Raw genomic sequence first — 16,665 nt, 5'->3', positions numbered from 1 at the left:
CATCAGAATTAATATAAGTAGTATAGAATTATTTATAAACCTAGTCGACCTACACATAATAGCCCCTTTCACACATACAGACCTTTCCGGAAAATTGCCGGCAATTTCGTTCTGGCTATTTTCCGGAAAGAGAAGTTGTAACATTACCGGCAATTTGCCGGAATGCTGCGCTGTGTGAATGCAGAAGGAAGATTGCCGTAATAAGCGCGTCCACGTCTAGAACGTGCTGACATGAGACGTCTGCTTTAGCCAATCACAACAGTCAGACGCATTTACGTCCGCGCGGTTTGTGAGAATCAAAGCCTTTGAATATTTTTCCAGACACATTTAGCTGCTAGAAGTTAGTCAGATAACGTTTATTTGTTCTTCTTAATCCCAACTGTGTAAATAATCATCGATGAGATGCTTATGATAAGCCGTTGTTTGTTTACCTTCAAGCTTTGCGTGTGCCTGTGAAACAGCCTGTGAGCGCCTGCACACGCACATATTATGAACATCTCGACATGCGAAAGTGATCCTGCGAAAGTTGTTCACAATATTGATCACCCACAGAGTTTGTAATTTAGTCAAATGTTTACAAATACAAGCGTAGCCGTTTAAAGCTCATGTGGTGAATGATGTCAGAATTTACCGGTATTTTGGAATGGATGTGTGAATGCTCTTTTCCGGATAATTTCCGTAACGTCCTCGCCTGTGTGAACAGCGCTTGTTTGAATATACTGGTAAAGTCGTTCTGGAAATTTTCCAGATATTTACCGATATCACTGTGTGAAAGGGGATAATATTATTATTGTTGTTTTACCATATTTTTGAGAAAAAACAATAAGAACTGCCGACTCATACTAATTTTTATTTTACATCTACGGAATCGTGAGAAAATCGTGATCTTTATTTTAAGCAAAAAAAAAATCGTGATTTTCATTTTATCCAGAATCGAGCAGCTCTAGTGAAGGGGTGTTTCCCTGTGTTGGGTTGCGGCAGGAAGGGCATAAACTGTGTAAAAAATATACTGGATAAGTTGGCGGTTCATTCTGCTGTGGCGACCCCTAATTAATAAAGGGACTAAGCTGAAAAGAAAATGAATAAATGAATGAATTTATACTGTACAATGATGGCAATGTTATTTTAAGTTTGATTGTTCAATTTCTGTACATGAATACTGTTCAACTCCCCAGAAAACCACAAAGAACTGTTTATTTACTTGTTTTAATTATAATTTATAAAATAGTAATATATATTGTTTTTTCTTCGAAAAAGACGTGTTTATCTCGGTCTTTCCGAATAGAGCTCTTCAAATCATCTGGTGAAATTATATTCATATTGCAAAATATATCACAGCAAAACAAAATATCGCAATGTCAAATTTTTCCTATATTCTATAAAAAGTGTTAATAAAATTCACTTTTCCGAAATGTTTTAAGGTAAAAAGTTGTTGGAAGAAAGATCAAGGTCACATAATGCAATTCAAATGCATAAATAAACAGGGAAAAATAAAAACATAAATCACAAAATATGGAAAACTGCTATAATTTACAAATATGCTTTTACACTGCGTGTTTGTTCAATCCATATGTTATCATTTAAAAATACAAATTTTGGAAACATCCAAGGAGGATAAAGAGGAGAATATTTAAAAGAAAAAAAATCATAAAATGTACAAATAAGAATAATTTAGTCACAAAATCAAAAAAGTTACAAACTGGAGTGAGATTGCATTGGAATTAGTGCATTTTAAGTATACAAATCTCAAACTAATTTTTTACTTTTAATACTTAAGTACAATTTTACGCCAGACTTTTTTTTTTTTACTTGTACTCAACTATATTTTCACCCATATACTTGGCTCCTAATTGAGTAAAAACTTCAAAAGTACTTTCACTTGAGTATAAATATTGAGTGGTTTTTGCACAGTTCTATGTAAGTGCACAATACAGTGTGTGTAGTGGTTATATTGTAAGAGGCAAAAGATAAGCAAGAAGCAAAGCTGGAAAGCACCAGCAGGAATATGATTAGCATTGCTGCATTTGTATCACTGCACTAGTGTTGGGAATATCAATGCTTGTCTAATAATGCCAACATTGCCTAATTCTGCTCCCGGTGGAGTTGGTTGTACAGAGAGGATTGCTGGTTTAGAGAGGACTGTTGGTTTGCATGTCTCGTGTATGTTTGATGTTTATTTCCCTTGAGTGTGCCACTTTCCGAAAAGCAGGAAAATACCATGTAACAGTACAAGAATTCCTCAGCCAATCATATTAATTAAAAGTCATTGATGCGTGAGATTAAATTAGACAAAGCTGGGGGTGAAAGGGGGATCACTGGGAGCTGGGTGCTGAGACAGAACGAGAAAGAACGAGAGGAATTGCTAATATTTCCTTTTCCAGGTCAAAAAATGACACCAGCAATATCGATAACACGGCAGAGTATACAGTAAACTGCTCTGCTAGAGTATCAATAAAGTGGGGAAAATTTTATAAACAAATTGTAATACTTTACATCCACAAAATGCAGAATATTTTTAGTTGAAAACATTGTTTTAGTGGGCCTGTTGTTGTCTTAAAATGCAAGTTTTCAAAAAGGATACCAATGTATTGCCTCTGTGCAATTACAAAAAAAAGCCTAAGTATAACATGTGTTCCATATTTTGTGATTCATGTTTTATTTTTCCCCATTGATTTATGCTTTTAAATTGCATTATGGGACCTTGATCTTTCTTCCAACAACTTTTAACCTTAAAAAGTAAAAAAAAAAAAAGTTACTTTTATGAACATTTTTAATAGATTAAAGTGATATATTACCTGGGTTGGTGTTGTACATTATTGTCACGGTCACCAGCAATCCAACCTGTGCAGATCACTAACGGACTACAAATCTGCTGGTATATGGACTACAAGTTCCAGGCATGCACCACACACACACCTGTTCCAGATCAAGACTGATTACACTCACACAGCTGGGAGCTGCTTTAAGACTGATTATTATTATTTCCTACACATATTATTTCAGACTTTAAAAATGTCAATAAAAGTCACTTTGCTAAACTGAACAGTTAAAATTTTAACATCAAAATCATCTAATTGCATCATAATGCAATTCACAACCATAGATAATTGGAAAACACTTGTGAATCACAAAATACGGAACCTGTTAATTTGTTTACAGTGTGCGTCACTTTATTTCTTCATTGTGATCTCTGAAAGTCTGGATTGACTCAAAATTATATGGCTGCCATTTTTATTAATTACATATTTTGGAGTTGGCTAAGAGGAAGAAGAGTACTGCTTTAAATTGTTAATGTGAAAACTCTAAGTAATTGTTTAAAAATAATTGTACGTTTTCTTATGGATAAAATCATATAAATTTGTACGAATCGAATTTCAGACTACTGAAATGTCAATAAAAGTCACAACAGTTCAGATGCAAAAACCTCTGAGTGACATTTGAAATTTCCATAGAAAACGAGCATTACTGTCAGCATCCTTTGATTATGAAACACTTTCGAATCATAAAATATGCAATCTGTTAATCAACATGATATGTTTTACACTGTAAGAATGAAGATTGAAAAAATAGCATACTTTCTTTCTAACTAGACAAAACAAAAACCAATATGTGACAAAAGTATTCCAGAAATCACAGTGGTAAAATACCTATCAAGAGACAACTAAATGGTGCATATTATCAAAAAAAAAAAAAATGTTTTATCAAAATGTAGTCTACATAGTCTATCAAAATAATTTCATAATCCAATCGGAAAAGATTTTTTAGAAAAATATATACTGTATGCTTATTAGGCTTTAATAAATTATGATATTGTAAAGTACGTTTTCTCTGCACCTCATCCCTCACAAACAAACAAAACATTGCATGTTGCTACAGTAATGTGAAGCTTGAGTAGTTTTTTTTTTTTTTTTTTACTGCAAGGGTCTACAATCCACACAGCAAGCTACACAGCAACTAATACAGATTTTAGAGCGTTTGCATCAGGCATATGCTTAAATAAAGTCAACATTTAAACAGCCTCATTTGATAATCACAGACAACAAAACTGTAAGTGTTTATTCACATTTAATAGAGTTTATGTTGTCCCCATATCTCTGTGGAGGCGCTAAATGTGTTATTCAAATAACTCCCAAATAAACAACTGCAACTAGAGCTAAATTTGACCTCCAAAATGTGATCTACACTACTGCATTCTAACACTACTCTGAATTAAATATAACTTTCTATTTTTTTCTCCTCCAGCTCTGTGTAAATAAACGCTGTAAGAAGAACTATTCCATTAAGTACATTGAGTTAGTACACGTATTCACACTTTTGTGTGCTGAAGTCAAAATTTATATTCTAGTACACAAAAAGGTAAGGTAAATTGCAAATAATGACTTCACACTGAGGATAATAAACTAAATCTGTAACATTTAGTGATTATTCCTCACCAGATAAATCAATAACCATCAGAAAAAAATACCTCTGTTGCTTTATTCCTGATGTCTGCAGAGGCGGGCGCAGCGGTAAAGTGCCTCGCTGATGTGTTGAATATGAAGTGAGCTTTGAAGAGTTCATCACTGTCAAAGTCGCATGCATATGGCTTTTAACTACCATCTTGTCCATGATGATGTAGAGGCTCTGAATACTCTATTTGTGTTTGCTATAGCAGAGCAGGAAAGCCTGGACAGATGTTCTGAATGTTTGTATCTGCCAATAAAAAAAGAGGCAAAACACTATTGTCAAATTACACAATCTTGCAGAATCAACAAACAAAGCAACACTCTGAAAAATCAAACTGCGCATCCATTTCCAATAAAACTGACACGTAAAATAAAAGACCTTCAGAAAGGGGAACCACAACAATTGACTCAAGAGAAGCAATTATTGTTGTCCTACTATTGTAAACTTTTGTGATTGGAAGAGAAAACTGCATCAAGATTATAGTGTTGAAAAATAAATAAATGAATAAATAATGCGGCACGGTGGCTCAGTGATCAGCACTGTCACCTCACACCAAGAAGGTCGCTGGCTCTAGTCCCAGCTGGGCCAGTTGGCATTTCTGTGTGGAGTTTGCATGTTCTCCTCGTGTCTGCATAGGTTTCCTCCGGGTGCACCGGTTTCCCCCACAGTTTAAACACGGTTCAAACACATGTGTATGGTGTATCCTAAGTCGAAGGAAAATGAATGAATGAATAAATGTATGAATGATTTCCTAGATTGTGTTGTGGCTGGAAGGGCATCCGCTGCATAAAAATGTGCTGGAAAAGGTGGCGGTTCATTCCGCTGTGGCAACCCCATATTAATAAAGGGACTAAACCGACAAGAAAATTAATGAATGAATGAATAAAAAAATTAAATAAAAAATTTCAATAAATAAATTTAAAAATTAATTAAAATAACTAGATAAATGATTAAAGTAAATAAGAACACTATTTCCTTGCTAAACACACTTCTCCCAGAGCATAACACTATCAACATGAAAAGTTCATTTGTAAAAACAGACAGCCGCTATATTTTTAGTATTTTTCAGAAATCAAGCTTTTGTAATTGTACTCTTCAATACTCCTACTACTTTCTAAGAATTCCTGAAAAAAAATGTTTTATTAATTTTCCTAAATCCATTTTTTTGTTTTTTTGTTTTTGTTTACAGTTTTACTTTTCAATACACGACATAAAAACATCTGAAAATTAAGAATGACATAATACTAGCCATATCTTTGTAACGTTTTTTTTTTTATGTAATTTTTTGAAGAGCATATTGGTGACTTCTAAATGGTTTTGTTCCCTTTAGAAGTTCTGTTCAATCCTAGATTATATACAATACACAAAGTATAAATCAAGCTTTGTGTAAGTTTATCTTTTTGTAAGATTGATTCAAGCCAGCAGATCTCTTTGAACATTTCACTGAGAATCATTCAAGAGTCCCTGCTTTTTGTATTCGTTGGCATGATACACATTTATGCTATAACAATCACAAAGAAACTTGCTCATGCTCAGAGAATTTATTGCTAAAGTAAGAGTGCTAGAGTTTTGATGGTCAGGTGGTCTTGGTTTTATTCACCAGGGTTGAGGTGCTCTTGGAAGAGATGGGTTTTTAGTTGTTGTTTTGAAGGATACCAGTGAATCCGCAGTCCGTGTGGGAATGGAAACATCATTCCATATATATAATTTTATTTATATATTGTTTCATTTGATTGGGTTGTGTTACTATTTAAATCATTTATTGATGTTATATGTTAATAACATTTGTTTACAATGAGGCACACACAATTCTTTGGTTATGTTACACTAAATTTAGAGCATTTGCCAAGTATAAGCAGGTTTCATTGTGTCACTGCTAGTCCCAAACACGACACTTATAATGTACAGTATTTCTAATACCAGCAAGTTAATCTTTAGATGTACAAACATATTGGATTGAATTTGTTTTAAAAACGCATATGTTGATCTGAAAGATGACATGATTGTTGTTTTTACTGAAGAGGTAGTTTTCTTTTTAAAGGTGTGTTATGTGTAACAGTTATAATGCAGTAAGAAATAAAGGGACAACAATATATTTCTGACAGGGAACAAGCATCCAGTAATGCAACAGATTAGCACAGCGTTGTGTAACATGGGATAAAGCTCTTCATACCCAATCCAAAATAATACCAGACATATGGAACCCATGCTTAAAATTATACTGCCTTCAAATTAAAGCAATAGTTTAGTGAAAAATACAAATTCTGACATCATTACATAGTTTCAAATCTAAACCTCCTTAGAGTTTTGTTTACACTTTCTATGAAGCTCATGTTTCATTTATAAATATTTAAAATCAAGCATAACGAATGATCTAATAAATGTATCTATAAAGACAACAAGCTATAGTGCATTATAATGAGTTATAGCTGCATTCTTAATACTAACAAGTATTAATTTATAATTTCACTTTCAATGCACATGTTCATAACCCGTTATGCACTGATTTATAAGTATTAATTAGTCAGTGATGATAGTTTTTACTTAAATTATACACTTTTACATTAGTAACTCATCACCTTAGAATTATAAGGTTCTATCTGACATTTTTGTCAAAATGAGTTATTGATATATTCTTATTAAATGACAACTTATTTTACATTATGGGATGTTTTTTTTTTTTTAAGTTGTTTGCATGTTAACCTTTTTTATTTAAAAAAACAAATGTTGCACACATACTCTTTGCTATGGAATGCAAAAAATTTGAAGCTCAATATCTCAAAATCACTGAGAACGCAGATAGAACCGTATAATTCCAAAGTGATGAACTGTATTATGACTCAAAATAAGTATTTTTATAGTCGTATGAACAATTAAACCTTTTACTTATTTGACAGAACAAAATCAATGAGTCTTTGTAACATTGTAACTAACTTATCTAAAATCTATAGAGGGCATTCCCTAATTGTTACCTAAATTGTGGAGTTCTCAGACCTCTTATATTTGAAATAAAAATCCATCACTGTTTTTAAGCCATTATGTAAAGGGTCAAAAAACACCAAAACACATTTTTTGAGATGTTGACAGACATTTACTGTATATGTCTCACGTTGCTAAAAACACTGTTAGGACACATTTATTTTATATATAATTCTAGTCTAACTCATGTAAACACCTTAATCATATTATTGTCTTATTCAGATTAAGGTCATTTTAATTTTAATTTTACTGATTTAATTTTAATTACTGATGTCCATGTAAACGTAGTCACTGTCTAAAAAATCAGCTGTAGTTCACTTAATAAAACTCCCATTTACATGCAAACCCTTCCCTTTGTCGCCACTTGACATGAGTGTTTTTAATGTGATTTCTTACATTTTTTTGTTTTTATTATCTTGGTTTTGTTTTTATACCTTGTCCTGTTTTATATCTTTGAGATTATACTATTAAAAGGAGCTACATATATTAGTTTATTAATATTATTATTATTATTACTTTTTTTCAAGTTCATTACAATTAAACTGCAAAACTGAACATTTTAAGCTTAGAAAATGACATAATTAAAATATTAATTGGTTACAATAAATATAATATAATATAATATAATATAATATAATATAATATAATATAATATAACATAATATAATATAATAAACATTTTTCTAAGAAACAAAATAAAGGTTTTATACAGCTTCCAACCTGTTTCCTATTCAAGAATTTATTTGATAGCTCCAGAAGTCTTGCAATATGCACGTGTATCAGCCCTTTGTAAAAATAAATAAATAAATAAAATAATAAAAAAAGTAAATGAATAAATAAATGTTATGGTGCATTTTCATCCTAGGAAAGACTCATCATAATAGAAAAGAGTGACTACTACAATTTTTCACAAATACTGCTTTTTGTTCCACAACAAAAAAAAGAGAAAATCATATGGGCTTTGGAACTGCAAGATAACTGCGTGGAGATTAGTAGCTGAAAGACAAATAATGAAAGATACAATAAATCCTACATAAACAGAATTGGAGCATTTATTTCGCTAGCAGCAGCCCTCCAGTCTGCTTCCTAAATCCTGGCAAACAGTCTTTTATCCAGTGCATGTGAGTGTGAATGAGTGAGAGAGAATAAAAGCCGGTGGCTGGTCCTCACAGGCAGGATTCAGCACAGCACACCGACCGTCGCTTGCTGTATCTCCAGCGTGGAGTTGGCAGCGGCTCAGTGATTTCTGACAAAATTACCATCTGTAACAGGCTGGAACTGGACGCTGCACACTAGCACTCCCCACACACACCTCACCTCCGCCGGATAAACAGCACCCAGGGGGGAAACCAAAGCGGTCACTGGCTTTCTGTTTTTCTTTTTCGCTCTCTCTCTCTCTCTCTCTCGCTGAAGATTTCTGCACAGAGGGGGATCTCCTTCTAATGCAGTTCTCTATAATCCAGCTCCCAGAATAGCATGTTTTCATTCTTTTCCCCCTGGTCATTATGATCACTATTTTTGCCCTTATGCTATTAGATATTCAGTATGTTTTTAAAAATGCTAATTCTTCTATGTACACTTCAAAGAAAAATTCTGATATTAATAATAATGCAGTGGTTTGTAAATATTAAAATAATAAATTGCTAAGTTATCATAATAAAATCTGTGAATGTTACTTAAGTTATTTATTGAGTTGCAAATTAAATACATAAAAATCCAAAGGTTAATTCTGCCTAGATTAGCATCTTTTTTTTTTTCACAAAAGGAAATTAGTATTTGACAAATAGATTTTATTTACATTTAGAATTTTCAGTTAATCAAACAGTCAGTGTTTACAGCTTTCACATTTAGTCATGAAAGTTCAAGCATATATTTAATTAATAAGCGATTAATGATGATTTTCACATCAAGCTTCCGTAAGAAAATTAAAAAGGTTTATTCTAATGTAACAATGTAAATAAAAATTCTAATTAAAGGTATAGTTCACCCAAAAATTCTGTCATAATTTACTTATCCTTGACCACTTATCTTTGTTTTTTTGTTTTTTTTTTTTGTTTTTCTGGTTTGTTTGTTTTTTTGCTATGTTGAATGCAATAGAATATAAACTGAAGAATGCTGAAAATCTGTATCCTTTGACTTCCATGGTATTTGTTTTTCCTACTATGGATGACCATAGTTCCAGGTTCCAATCATTAAAATAAATATTCTATTGTGTTTAACGGGGGGAAAAAGAGACTGGAGACTAGATGTCTGTACAATGTGACATCTTTGAGCTTTTAGCATTAATTCATGAGAAAGACTTTGTTTGAACCAATCAGCGCACTCTATTGTGAATGAGGTGCAACATCCTTAATATGCATGACAGCAGAGGGATGGCATGTTGGGTTGTCAACTGTATTTAAAACAAGTGGAAGAGGAAGAATTGTTGGAGACATGGGTCATCAGTGTTGTTTATAAATATGCATCAACGAATGTTTTGTTTTTCATTTCTCTGCTGTGAGAGCGCAACTGGACTCACGTGTGGATTACAGTGGTCTGCTAACACGTGACAAAAATATGTTCGAAAGGAACTTGAAAATGGTGAAATTTGGATTTGAAACTCCACTTCTTTTAAAAAAGACGCGGTTCCAGTTGATGTTAATTGTCGTGTCTCGATCAATGTGCTTTGTTTATGTTTATTTAGATGGCAAAGTCAGTTTGTATCTTCAGCAGTACTCTTTCATTTGCAGATGCTAAAATCTCTCCGGTAAAAAATGTTCCTTATAAACATATTTTTGTCGCGTGTTAGGACCCACTAGGGGTCATTATTGACAGTGCTTCAGGACTTAAATATTTATAAATTTTCACTGGAAAGAAAAAAAAAATCACAAAAACTGAGGGGGCAAATGGCAACGAAAAGAGACAAGCACAAAATCATTTTTAGCATCGCTTTTAAGTGCTAATGATGATGTTAAAGACATAATCTAGTAGCACGTCTATTGAAAATAGGCAATTACAAATTAATAAATGTTGTCTACTTATATGAAATACTTATTTTTTTCCTGGTTTTACAGTTCTGTCTTTTAGTCTTAAATACATTTTACTGAAATGCATTACTGAAGCGACATTTTTGTACACTGTTAATATTTTTTTTTCCTGAGACATGTTTGTAATAGTTTTGTCCTAATTTAATTAATCATAGTTTAATATACGCTCTAAAGGGAATAACAAAGTTTGTGTTTGGGTCTTAACAATAACTCAGTATTTGTTGCTTCCCTTTTTCTATGTTTTTTTTTCTATGAAGTTTTTTTCATATTTACTTCATATTATTTGCTTATTGGTTTTCTTATTTATGAATCAATCTTTGCATTAATGTTAACTATTTTGTTGTTGTTTTCTTGAGTTTGTAATGAGTTCAGAATGTATATTTTATTACTAAGTAGTGCATTTTCACTTTTGGCTAACTATTGCTCACTGTCTTTCATTGCAGGGTGTTTACTTTTGGAATTTATAAAAAAAATTATAAACCTAGAATTAACCTAGAATCTTTTATAGAATCTTCAATATGTTTGCCAAATAATAAAATATAACACTCCAGAAGGATGCAAAAAGGAATCACTGGTCCCTTTATTAAGTTTAATTCTTCATTTTTAAGCTACCAGTTGACAAAAGCAGTTCTGTTTTAAAATGTCCCATCATTCAGACATTTATTAAGTAGAAGAAATCAGGCTTTACTTTTCTTTTTAATTGATTGTATTTAATAAGCGGCGGGACGGATTGCATTGGCAATACTCTACAATTTAGAGCAGGATAGGGCCCCACAATCATACTGCTTAGGGCCCCCAAATGTACAGGGCTGGCCCTGATATTAATGAAGTTGCACCTCATTAACAAAAGAGCCCGCCTATATGTTTCGAACCAAGTCTTGCTTTTGAACTAATGATGAAAACTCAAAGACGTCACGTTGTACCGGCCGGTACAGGCATCGAGTCTCCACACTGGAATTTAGACTTATCGCTTTGACGTAGCTTTTAAGTTTCTTTTCGAACCGGAAGAACAATTTTGCTCGAAATAATGCAAAAACCTTATTTTTGTGAAATACATGTGTCCTAATAGTGTTTTTAGCAGCATGGGGCACATATGTGACTGTCAACATCTAAAGAGTGTTTTGGTGTTTAGACCCTTTAAATGTTTAGCATCAAAATTTATAACATTGGATTAAACAGCTTGAAACACATTGACTCATCTTTGGATCACTTTGCAAATGTTTTAAAGTATCACAATTGATGAACAGACTTTCAGCAAAGTGACAGAAATCTCTAAGAGATCCCAAAACTTATCGGACCCATTTGAATTACGCAGAAAGCTGCATTTTAAGATTATTCTTAAAGTCAGATTATTATAGACCATGAGTGTGATGCGCTTAACAGCTCTGACTGACAGAGTTGTGATGTAGATTAAATGTTATTGGCTGTTTTTGAAAAGGGGGAAAAGCAGCTATAAGTCCCGTCCTGCCTTTCAGTTTCAGTTGAGATTACATCAAACATCAAATAAAAATGCCCATTTCAAAGCACTTCAGGGGACCTACAGTATAAGTCATTGTGCCTATTCAGTTTTATTTATTATGATTCCAAATGGATTAATTAATATCTCTTCTGACTGATTTTCTCAATGCATAAGGTATCCCAGCTCTAAAACCTACTATTTTTTAAGTGTTAAAATCTTTCTCCTATACAGAACATTTCAATATGTAGTCCATAATACCTGGTTAGTCAATCTTATGAGCTATAAATGTCATACGGCCAATTACTCTGTAATTACTGCTACACAGTAGTATCACTATATATACTGAGAGCAACCCACCAGTTTCTTGTGTTCCAATGCAGGACTAAATTAGTCCAAAATGTCATTCTGCATTACATGCTGTTGAAAACCATGTTGGCGCGTATATGTGTGCGGTCTGTCGCTTTGCCGTGTCATGCTGGTTGTTGAATGTGGTGATAAAGAGCCGTGATAGACGCATTTGTCTTGCTGTTTAACGCTAGTGTGGGATGGCGCTCGGTTGAGCTGATGCTCTAAAGTGAATCATCAGTGTCTCCGTTCTGAGATTCTGATTAGCCCTGTCATGCTTCGGCTGTCCATCAAATGAGGCTGTTAGTATAGACTTCATCCTGGTCCAGTATGTAAAGTGCCATCTTCTCTAATGAAATTATGTTATATGCATCCCTTCAATAACCTTGCATGACAAACAATTACTTGCTTCACATTTGTATTTGGTTGAATGTATGTTGTTATGCCACATTGATAATTATTATAAGAAATGTGGGAGAAGAAAAAGAGAAAAGGTGTCTTTTGTAATTACGAATTTGTGTCAAGTAAATCAGACATTGGTGCTTATTGGAATTATAAACGAATAGTACAGTGATCCTGCGTTATTCGCAGGAGTAATGTTCTAATAATAACCCGCAATCGGTGAAATCCGTGAAGCAGTCAGGGGCCATGAAACCCCCTCGTTTCAGCAGGGTGTTTTCACACCTCTACTTTGGAAAAAGTCAGAAAAGTGGGCGTGTCCAGCTCTGTTTAGGGGGGAGTGTCGGAGGAACTAAAGTGGGAGGGTGTGGGAGTGTCTATTTGGGCACGCGCGAGTTTCAGTCAAAATACACACAGGAGAAAGTGATGGTGTTTAACCTACATGGACATCTGTAGTCGAATTATTTGCCAAATTATTAAATGGTGGACTTTAACTGCAGTTTGGCTCTTTCATTCAGGGAATTCATTCATGCCCCTCGCGACAAACGCGATATTTGATTCTAGGATCTGCTCTAAGCGTGTATTTTTCATGCTATGTTTGATACCGCACGGCGAATGAGAGAAAAAAATCTCCGCATTTCCCAGAAACTTAGATGCACACGCAGGTAGCGTCAGAAAGCCGCGTGTGTTATTCCGGTCACAAAATGCGGTGCTAACATGTTTGCACTCAGTGCAATAGTTAACTTAATTCGATACGAACAAACTGAATAAACAAAGAGCACTGGTCGCTCACTTACCAAATCTGTAGAGACTGGACAATCACCAGCAACTAGAGCCGCGTCTTTATGAAGAGAAGACTACAAGTGAATCCGGATTTCAGCGTTTGCAGATGAGAACAGCTCTCAGGTAAACAATGTTCCTCCTTAGACACGTAAGTTATTGTTGTCGAGCGTCGCGTACACTGTTAAACCACACGTGATCCAGATGAGCTCTCACAGAGAGAAAATGAAAACGAAACTTAACGGCAGCAAACTATAAAAGCAACACTTCACGCTTGTTTTGCCAACACAACGCGGCGTCTCTGTGGTGTAAACACGGTGACACTAATGAATATTAATGAAGTTGCACAATAGAGCGCGCTGATTAGTTTGAACCAAGCCTTACTCATGCATTAATGCAACACACTGTAAGACGTAATAAGACTCACTCTGGCACAGACGCCCAGTCTGCACGCTGGAATACACGCTATTATGTCATGACCGTGACGCAGCTTCAAAAATTCGTTTCAAACAGGAAGTACGAATTTGCTTGAAATAACGCAAAAACAACCAATTTACACTTTTTAGTGAAATATAGGTGTCCTAATAGTGTTTTTAGCAGTGTGGGACACATATACGACTGTCAAAAGCTCAAAAAATGTGTTTTGGTGTTTCGTGACCCTTTAAGGCTGTAAAACTCCTCATTACACACTTTATATTTTCTTAAACAGGCATTAACATTTTCACACTTTTATCTCATTTAAAACACATTCAAAATTCAAATTTTCATAGAAAAATAAGTCCAGTATTAGAGAATGAAACCAAAGATCAAAACCTGTTGTCAGGCTCAAACATTCATCGCTGTCAGCAAAAGGTTCATAAAGCTTCTTAGCGATTTTGTGGATAATGTTGGCATCAAGTGTAATGTTCTTTTTCCTGCAGTTACTGATCCACAAAACTAAAGTAGACTCCATACTTAAGCGGGTGGCACACTGGATGCGCAGTGCACATGACAATTGAAAGTAAGACACACCAGACGCGCACATTTGCATGCTATTTAAAATGAAATTATTCAGATGGCGCTCTGTGGCTCGGCAGAAATATGAAGTGTCCTAAGTCGTAGCTGGGCACCGCAGACAGCTGCTGACTTGCGGCGCCGGTGTGTGTACACTTAATCTATGTCTACAATTGTAAAATGCATGTCACTGTGTGGGGTTTGACATTTGTTTTGTGACCACCTTTACAATGGTCTTGCTGCGGCAGTTACAACCCTTTTTGCATCCTTGTTAAAACTCACACTGCCAGCAATCAAAGTTTTATGTTAATATTGCAAGCTGAACGCATTCCGTAATGTACAGGAGACACAGAGAAGATTGATTGACAATGGTCTACAGCCAATCAATACACTGGTGCTGTAAAAAAAAATAAAAATAAATAAATAAAAATTCCAGCTTGTTATCGACTGACTGACTTACTGACAGACCGACTGACCCACCCACCCCTGTCCCCAAACCCAACCGATAGTGTTTTCAAAAGAAATCAAGAAAAAGAAAAGCAGTCGGCTTTTGTTGCCGGACTCGAAACCTTTCGTCGCAGTCAACTCAGCTCCACGTCCCAAGTACATCTGTGTACACAGCGAGCTATTGAGCAAACTAGCAACATCAGCTGCACGTAGAGATGTTAGCAGTCAGCTGATAGCGCTAAAAGCCAGCGCTGGCATCATACTGATCCCTAGTGTTCATTTTAACGATGAAGTGAAGCCACATGTACTTCTGGCTACATAATTCATGCTCAGAAATGTTGACAGGATTACATATCCACAATGAACTTGTGTTGATATTAAAACGGACATGTCCATATTAAAAGAGGATGAAAAGCAGCTATATGCTGGTGAATAGGTTTTGCAAAGTAATTTCATTGCTGTATTTCAGTATTATTTATTATAGCTTGTCATTATTAAGTATTGAATGACCCACTTTTGCAGATGCTTTAGTAAAATAAAGTTTCTTCGAGACATCACATTTAAATCATTAATTTAGGTTGTATAAAAGTGGTTCAGGTGTATTCTCTTATGCTTATTTGCACAAACAAAAAAGAAACAAAAAAAGCTTTTTCTTTTGTATATTTATTTATTTACTAAACCTACATTTTTGCCTGGATTACTGGTGTAATTCAATTTAAGCCACTTTTATGTCCCCTGCGGTTGACATATATTTTTCTGTTCGTCTTATGACAGTTGCAAACTCTACTGGAGACACTTCATTTTTATAAATTCTAAATACTTTTTATGCCTTGCTTGCACTGTTTTACAAATATTTAAATATACTACATAAAATCAAGAAGAAAATAAATAAATTTCAAATAAAATTTGACTTTTTTAGATTTTTTTTTTTGCTCTATTAAAATTATTATCAACTAGCTAACAAATATATAAATAATATAGGATATATAAAAGTGATGCATGCATATCCCTTATTTTCTTCCCGCTTTTTAATTTCTAGCATGAACACATGACTAAATGCATCAGTGCTATTTAATTTCAGTCACTTTTATGCCTCTGGGATAAAAATTTTCTTTTTTTCATGAAGGCTGTAATCTGACCTGTACACATTTGTTACAGGTCATACTTTGTTTATACTTATCAAATGCCCTTAAAGAATAAATTCACATTTTAAATTTTTTTTTTATTTTAAAATGTTAAAAGACATTTTAAAAAACAATGGTTATATGAAGCGAGTGATAAATTAATTATATGTCATTTATACGTTATAATAATTTTTTGTGTCATTATATTTAATGCATTTTTTTCTAACACTAGTTAGTGTACCGGGTCACTGAGAAACTGACAATATCAAAGAGCAGCTTGAGATCAAATATTTGATGTGATAGAGCATTGTTTTTAAAGTAGACTTTTAGAATAACATTGATTTATTTATTTTGTGATCATTTTTAATACAAGCGATACGTTGGAATGTCCTGAAAAAGTGAGTTTTAAAGAGTTTATTTTTTATGTTGTAAAAGACTATTCACACAGAATGCATTTTTCCTCATCAATAGGCTATTTTTCTATTCTTTTTTCAATGTAAACACATGCAGGATGGAAGTATTTGACTGCTACACTTGCGTCTTTTGAAGCACATGAGCCTGGCGTTTTTTAGACAAATGTGGAAAGACCTTTTCAACTTTCACGTGCAATGCAGCTCATCACTGTCAGGTCCAAAAGCAGTGGACCAATCAGAAGAGCCTTGGAGGC

The 16,665-nt window shown here is 34.0% G+C and overlaps 2 protein-coding genes across 8 annotated transcripts in view; one reads left to right on the top strand and one right to left on the bottom strand.

Moving 5' to 3' along the window:
* Window positions 1-16,665, bottom strand: part of nlgn2b (neuroligin 2b) — a 333,407-nt gene that overhangs the window by 245,645 nt on the left and 71,097 nt on the right. For all 6 annotated transcript variants that reach the window (XM_087268665.1, XM_087268672.1, XM_087268666.1 and 3 more), the window contains one exon: window positions 4,466-4,692. The gene's annotated coding sequence lies outside the window, so the exon portion shown is untranslated. The remainder of the gene's footprint in view (window positions 1-4,465; window positions 4,693-16,665) is intronic.
* fgf11b (fibroblast growth factor 11b) overlaps window positions 1-16,665 on the top strand; it is an 86,869-nt gene that overhangs the window by 21,292 nt on the left and 48,912 nt on the right. The gene's annotated exons all lie outside the window — the stretch shown is intronic.

This window comes from Danio rerio, chromosome 10, assembly GCF_052040795.2.
Source record: "Danio rerio strain M-AB ecotype USA chromosome 10, GRCz13ab, whole genome shotgun sequence".
Classification (NCBI taxonomy): Eukaryota; Metazoa; Chordata; class Actinopteri; order Cypriniformes; family Danionidae; genus Danio; species Danio rerio.
Note: the sequence above shows the minus strand (reverse complement) of the source record. Positions and strands in the feature narration are given on the sequence as shown.